An 8255-nucleotide genomic window follows, 5' to 3' on the forward strand; every position below is an offset into this window, starting at 1 on the left:
TGAACCCATATTTCTTAGATCCCTGTTTTTTCAGATTTGAATAATAGTTATTGTGGGTTTTTTTTTTTTTTTATTAACGTTAAATATTATTGTTTGTGTGGTTTTCTGAAGTATTTGATATTACCTATTTGCTTGCATCTTTATTTCATTAGTTTATGTAGTGAAAAAGAAAATTCATTAGTTGGGTCTACCTTGGAATGATAGATCAATAGACTAAATGTGAAAAAAAAAAATCATTAGTTGGGTCTACTTGTAAATGGAATTTGAGTTGTATTTTATTCATTGGTTCTTTTGTAATAAATATGCTGAATTCCTTGTTGTGTCTTTTTATGATCAATACAATTACTTTTTATAAAAAATCCCTTCTTTAATCTCTAAAATTTATTTATTTATATTTTTTTAAAATAGTCTACGATAGCGTTTTCAAAAAAATGTTAGTATTAAAGACATAGACTTTCATTAGCGTTTTTAAAAGCGCTATTAAATGTGGCATACCAATAATAGCGGGCAAATTTACCATTATCATATATAACATAAAACTTCGCCGCCGATTCTTTCTAATCGAGCCTCTCGATCTGTCATTATACCCCTAGAAGTAGAAAGAATTACAATCCCCATTCCTCCTAAAACTCTCGGAATTTGTTGATAGTTAGAATAGATTCGTAGACCAGGTGTCTTGATCCTTTTTAAATTTAAAAAAGTTTTATACGATTCTTTCCTATTTCTTTTATACCGTAGAGTTAAAACTAAAAAGTATTTGTTGTTTTCTCGATGTTTTCTAACGTTTTCAACAAAACCCTCTCGTAAAAGTATTTTCACAATGTTTTCGGTGATATTAATTACTCCCTCCGTCCCAAATTGTATGTCGCTTTGGAAAAAAATGTTGTCCCAAATTATATGTCGCTTTACAATACCAATGAAATATTAATGTTATTTTTCCTATTATATCCTTAACTATTAATTACTATCTCTTCTTTCAATTATTTCATTTATCTTTTCCATACCATTTATTAAGGATAATTTTGTAAAACAACTCATAATTTCTCTTCCCCACACAATATTAATTACATTTCTTAATACGTGTGAAATAGCCAAAACGTCATACAATTTGGGACGGAGGGAGTAGTAAGTGGTATTTGAACCGTTCTTTTTCGATTCATGTCAGCATTTGCGTATCAAAGTTATCATATCGACGATAGTATCTTTACCCACGATAGATTATTGCTCCTTACTTTCGGTATAATAAACGTGCTCCTATTTTTTGTTTTTATTTTATTTTATTTTTTGATTCAATAAAATATCTAATATTGAATATGGGAATGTATCTCTTGTTTCTCATTACCATTCACATAAGAATGAATACTATGATTTGCATTTCTAACCGGCATAGATACTGCATCTATAGTATAACTTCCATCTTAAATGTTGTTTAGTGTTTTTATATGATATCCACGCTTCCTCTCAATTTGTAATTCAATACAAAAATTAATAGGTTCTGTTAGGTTGAATTGAGTTCGTATAGACATTTTGGATGCCGCTATTGAAATAGCCAAAAAATGGATCCCTGTCTAATAGCTCCGAATAAATTAAATACGTGTATTAAAATACGAAGGGCTTTTATAGCCTTTTCTCAAATGATATTAAAAGCCAAAACGAACATTATTAAAGACCCTAATTTGTAGTAGTGATGAGAATAACCTAAAATCTTTTGGGATGTAAAGAACGATATTCATGCTTAATGGCTTAATATGGAGCCATGTTGGTGAGACACTTTCTGATTCTTAGAAATAGAATTTTGATACAAAAGAGAATATCTCATCCATAGTCTTGCATTTCTATGGCAAAAGCAAAAGAAAGGAATAGTATTTTAAATATTCATTGTGATGATAAATTACAACGATTCGAAGGCCTTTTTATCATTACATGTTTCAAAAACAAATTCCAACCATTTTTTTAATTATCTCACACACATATATGGTTGTGTGTTTTACAAACATAAAGCTAACAAAATGGGATAGTCCATACGTATTGGTCCGCCAAAATCGAAAAACGTACGATTTAGTCCTTAAATTTGAGTCTTAATTATTTCAAGGCTTTTTATCTCAAATAGAACAAACTTGTAGGTTTCGTCAAAAACCCCCCGAAATTGCAGGTTTCGTCAATTACCCCTCCGCAGTTCACAAAACGTCAATTACCCCCCGAAATTACATAACGTCAGTCAATTTCATCCTTCTGTTAAGTTGTTCTGTGAAAGGTGATGATGTGGCTATTTGATGTTGACGTGGCACTATTCTCTGGCAGGGGGGTAAATGACTTAATGTGAAAAGTTACTTTTAATACTTTTTTATTATTTTCCCCCCAATTACATCCCTACTTTCACCCTTTCATTTCCAAAAGAACAAAACCCTTCAAGTTCCAAAATTACCTTGTCCCTTTCTCTCCCTTTCAACCGTGTACACCAAAAGTCACCGACACCACCGTAATCGTCGCCTTTATGCTCGTCGCCGTCGTGTAAAACTGCTTTTGCTCGCGTTTATTCTTGCTCGTGTCACCGTTGTCATTCTATCACCGTAAGGCAACACGTACGAAAGGTACACTTCTCATAATTCTAAACTTTGTTGCTCTGTTTTTGCTTTAAAAAAACCTACCAAAATGGTGAAAATCTTACTGTTTTATATATGAATCTTACCGTTTGAATGAGTTTGCATGTTAAAGATTAGATTTTTTTTACAAATAAGGTTGATATGAAAATGATCTCTTTTACCATTTTAATCATCCTATTATTGTTTATATGTAAATTATAGCATTTGAATGTTATTAATTTCTTTGATTTTGCATGTTTATTAGATGTTTGTTTTTTTAGGGTTAAGCTGTTATTATTGTGATTGAATGTTATTTTTCTGGATGTATAGGATGAATGGGGACATATCACTTATCATGTATCATGGAGGGAGGTTTGTAAGAAATGGAAGAGGTAACCGTGAATATACAGGGAAAGGAAGACGTGTGTGGGATGTAGACCCAGACCTTGTTTGCATACCTGATCTTAAAAAAATGGTTGTGGAGTGTGCTAATTATGGAAATGTTGAGGGTATGCAGTGGATGAGGAAAGAATTTGGTGAAGATTATGATTTGGGGTTGAGGCCATTGTTCGTTGATAGTGACGTTATCAACATGGTTGACGCTGCAAAGCGAAATGGAAATTGTGTTGACGTATACGTTACACATTATGTTATGGAGGGTGTAGAGGTGGAGCATATCACTGACGCTGAAAGGAAAGAGATTGAAGAAGCGATGATGTTGGCTGAAACTCAGACAAGTGCATGTAAAGTATCCAAAGAGCCGGTGAAGAATGTTGACATGGAATTTGTCGAAGGTCTTGTTAAGGAAGTTCAAACACGTACTCAAATAAGAGTTGATTTAGAGCCAAAAGATGTATCTGGTCAAGAGTCTCAAGCAAGGCAAGAAGGTCCAGAACAAAATCAAAATCCAGATGATTTTCCATGCGCTGATGAATTAATCCAACAAGAGCAAACTTTGAATGAGGAGCTTTCAAAGATGAGAAAGGAGGTTAAACGGAAGGGGAAAAAAAAGGTGAAAGGGGTTCGAAGGAAGAGGTCTGTGTTACCACCAAGTGATATTGATTCAGATAGTGGTTACGAGGATTGCTATGTTGAGTGTAGAGATGCACCAGGTCATAGAGAGAGTTATTATGAAGATGCTGATGAGAATGGTGGTGGAAGTGGTATTGTGCAAGGTAGAAGGGAAGGTGAAAGTGAAGGTGACGATTCATATCATTCTGAAGTGCTGAAGTCTCCAATAAGTACGGATTCTGATAGTGACGGTACTAAAAAGACCATTTTCCCTCAGTTCAATGAAGGTGCATCATTTGGTGAAGTTGTTTTGGAAGTGGGTATGGAATTTGCATCATTGGCTATTTTTAAAGAAGCTGTTAGGGACTACACAATCTGGAAAGGAAAAGATATACGTTGGGTAAAAGATGAGTCATACAGAGCGAGGGCTAAGTGCAAGCAGGATGTTAAAGGATGTCAGTGGGAAATATACTGCTACAGGAATGATCGAAGAAAAAGCTTTCAAATTAAGACATACCATGAACGCCATACTTGTAGTAGGGATTCTTACATATCGGCAACAAATAGAAAATGGGTGGTTAAGATGCTAGTGGGTAAAGTTAGAGTTCAGCCAACTATTTCACATAAAGAGGTATATGATTACTTCAAGCTGGCTTTTAATGTGATTCTTTCTGACTCAAAAATAACAAGGTCATTAAGGGAAGCTAGAGAAGTTGTTGAAGGTTCTGAAAAAGAACAATATCGTCTAGTTTGGGACTATGCCAAAGAGTTAGAGAGGAGCAACCCGGAATCAACATTAAAGATAGATACCATACCTATTCCTAATTCTCCACCCCAGTTTCAGAGGTTCTGATGAGTCATTTATATGTTATTTTAATATGCTTTTTAGTTTAATTTTAATTAGATTTTATATAATTTTATATTAGTATTATTTCCTTTTTAGGATAGTTTACTTTAAAATGCAATTTATTATATTTCAGGGAAGAATATTGGATGGAGAGAGTCTTGGAGCAAAAGAAAGGGATTTGGAGCAGATTGGACACAAAAATATGAAGATTGGGAAACAAAATATATCTCCCACAAGTCAGAAGCTTGGCACGGCCCGTGCTAGCCTTGGCACGGCCGTGCCACCCTCCAGATGCCTTTTGCTGCTTTTGCTTTGACTCCAAGCTATTCTATTTTGGCGCACAATCTACCGAGGAATATTCTAGGAATATACTTGTTTAGATTTTAAGTCAATTGTGTACTATAAATAGAGTAGCTAGCCATCACTAAATATTCATCTTTACTTGGAATACAATAAGTGACAATTGCTTTTCAATAAAGTTCTTTCCTTTATTTTCCTGTCTTTTACTTTCATGCTTTCTCTCTTCTCCCCCATGTCTACGATGAACATGAGTGAGTAGACTTCTTCTTGTCTTGGGATTGTTGGATAAGTCTAAATGACATAATCCTAATCAAACCAAGCCCTAAGCCTTAATCTTATGTAACCCTAGTTTCTTATCTGAATTCACCGTCTTAACATGGATTAACCATTATCAAACTGTGGAAACGAAAGTGGAGGGTTTGATAATTGTTCGTCCATTATTCCAAATATCAATTCATAAAACGAAAGTGGAGCTTTGATATTCGAACAAGTGAATTTAGACAAGGATTGCAAAGTCAGCGAAATAGGCTTTGCAATCTTTGAGACATATAGTTTCGATCTTCAAGGGAACTAATAACAATCAAGTCAGCGAAATAGGCTTGGTTGTTAGAGGAACCAAAATCCAATAGTAATCAAGTCAGCGAAATAGGCTTGGTTGCTAGAGGAACTTAAGAGAAACTGTCTTGAGAAATTAGGTCTAACATAACATTATAAGCTTATGGTTTTGGTTTGAGAAGGACTTGTTATTTAGATGAAACCAACGATCCTAAGGCTCTTTTATTATATTGCTTTTTAACCGTTTAAAAACCCCCAACTTACAATTCTCTTTTCTCTTCTAATCATCTCTAAAGGTTAATTAAATTGAACTACTCCCTGTCGGAACGATACTCTTTTATACTACTTCGGTAAGACCGTGCACTTGCGGTTTTATCTCATCATGTTTTTGGCGCCGCTGCCGGGGAGTAAACTAATTTGATTAACTCTTTCCTTGTGATTAGAACTCTCTTCTCTTCCTCTTTTCTTCTACTTCTTTCTTTTGTTTTACCACTAACTTCTTGGGTTCTCGGTTTCTTATGCGAAGAAGTAAAAGTCTCGGAGAATTTATTCCTGAGATCGAAAGATTTTTGCATAAGAAAAAGAGAGAGGCACAAAATAATACCGCTATGGCTGAACGTACTCTCAAAGAGTATGCTACTCCTTCAACGGAAGAGCCACAAGCTATTATCGTGTACCCAACGGTTGCGGGTAATAACTTCGAAATCAAGCCTGCACTACTCAATTTAGTGCAGCAAAACCAGTTTTCTGGATCACCCACTGAGGATCCAAATCTCCATATTTCTTCCTTCCTTAGACTCAGTGGCACCATAAAAGAGAACCAAGAAGCCGTAAGACTTCATCTCTTTCCCTTTTCCTTAAGGGATAGAGCTGGCGCTTGGTTCCATTCCCTAGAAGTCGGTTCCATTACTTCATGGGACGATATGAGGCGAGCATTCCTCGCCCGATTTTCCCCCCCATCTAAAACAGCTAAGCTTAGAGACCAAATTACGCGTTTCAATCAAAAAGATGGGGAGTCTCTCTATGAGGCGTGGGAGCGTTTCAAGGAAATGCTTAGACTTTGTCCCCACCATGGCCTAGAGAAGTGGCTTATAGTCCACACGTTTTATAATGGCTTGTCATATACCACTAAAATGTCTGTTGATGTAGCTGCAGGTGGAGCTCTAATGAACAAAAACTACACGGAGGCTTATGCTTTGATTGAGGACATGGCTCAAAATCACTATCAATGGACCAACGAAAGAGCCGTCACCACTCCTACTCCCTCTAAGAAAGAGGCAGGTATACACGAAGTCTCTGAATATAACCACCTTGCTGCTAAGGTTGAGGCATTAACACAAAAAATTGAAAAACTTAATGTTAATGCTGTCCCACCTTCTTCTGCATCCCCTCCTTGTGAAATCTGTGGTATAACTGGTCATATAGGTGTTGATTGTCAGTTAGGTAGTGCTGCCAACATTGAGCAACTGAATTACGCTCAATACAACCAAGGAATGAGGCCAAATCAAAATTTTTACAAAAATCCTCATGGTTCCTATGGACAAGCAGCACCACCTGGCTATACAAACAACCAGAGAGTGGCTCAGAAATCAAGTTTGGAGATTTTACTGGAAAATTGCATTGCAAATCAAAATAAAAATCTTCAAGAATTGAAAAACCAAACAGGATTTCTGAACGACTCTCTCTCCAAACTCAATACCAAAGTTGATTCCATCGCCACGCACACCAAAATGCTTGAGACCCAAATCTCCCAAGTGGCCCAACAAGTGGCCACCTCTTCTCAAACACCAGGAGTCTTTCCTGGTCAGCCTGAAACAAACCCCAAAGCCCATGTCAACGCTATTTTTCTAGGGGGTAGTAAGATAGAAGAGACTGTTACTAAGGCCAAAAATGTCAAGAAGGAGAGTGTCAGGTGTCTAGGTAAGAATGGTGTGATAAAAAATGAGAAACTGCTTGATAAAAACAAAGCCCTAACACCTTTAAGGCTTACTAAGCTCAACTTGGAGGCTCAATTCACTAAACTCTTTAACATAATTCGAAAGATTTGCGTTAAAATCCCCTATGCTGAAGCTTTGTCTCGTATGCCTCTATACGCCAAGTTTTTAAAAGAAATTTTTTCAAAGAAAAAGGCTATGGATCATAATGAAACAATAGCTTTGACAAAGGACAATAGTGCAATCATCAAGAAGCCACCTACAAAGCTTAGAGATCTAGGAAGTTTTGTCATCCCTTGTATGATAGGGAATGAAACCTTCAACCGAGCCTTGTGTGACTTAGGAGCTAGTGTTAGTCTGTTGCCCTTACCCCTCTTTACAAGGCTGAGGTTGGGCAAGCTAAAGCCTACCGAAACAACATTGAAGTTAGCCGATCGTTCTGATATCCAACCTGTCGGATATGTCGAGGACATCCCCGTTAAGATAGAAGGGATAGACATCCCAACTGATTTCATGGTGCTTGACATAGATGAGGACAATGCGTGCCCCATAATCTTAGGACGACCCTTTCTCGCCACTGCGGGTGCTATAGTAGATGTTCAAAACGGTAGGATTGTTTTCCAAGTGAGTAATGAGTTGATAGGATTTGAGTTGGAGAATTATATGAAAGGTCCCGCCCTTTATTCTTGTAATATGATTAAAGGTCATAATGTGAAAGAACGCTTATTAGCGCCATCTACACAACATGACCTCTTTGATCCATTCTAAGGACACTTTCTTATAACGTCAAGCTAATGACTATAAAGAAGCGCTTCGTGGGAGGCAACCCACGTATTTAACTGCTTTCGTTTTTGTTTTTAAGTTATTCTGTAGGTAATTGTCCGAAGGTGATTCAAGCAAAACGAAAAAAAATTTGAGGCCATTGTCCAGAACCTTGGCACGGCCCGTGCTCACTCTGGCACGGCCGTGCCAGACCTTCACCATCCAAATGCCAGTTTACATCCAGAAAGTTGGCACGGCCCGTGC

At 36.7% G+C, this 8255-nt stretch overlaps 1 non-coding gene across 1 annotated transcript; it reads right to left on the reverse strand.

The window, feature by feature from the left end:
* Positions 1-6266: 6266 nt before the first annotated feature.
* LOC112421471 (small nucleolar RNA R71) lies at positions 6267-6373 on the reverse strand. The gene has a single exon (XR_003011797.1). It is a non-coding gene; the product is annotated as a small nucleolar RNA R71 (small nucleolar RNA).
* Between the last annotated feature and the right edge of the window lie 1882 nt (positions 6374-8255).

Source organism: Medicago truncatula, chromosome 4, assembly GCF_003473485.1.
Source record: "Medicago truncatula cultivar Jemalong A17 chromosome 4, MtrunA17r5.0-ANR, whole genome shotgun sequence".
In the NCBI taxonomy this organism is placed as follows: Eukaryota; Viridiplantae; Streptophyta; class Magnoliopsida; order Fabales; family Fabaceae; genus Medicago; species Medicago truncatula.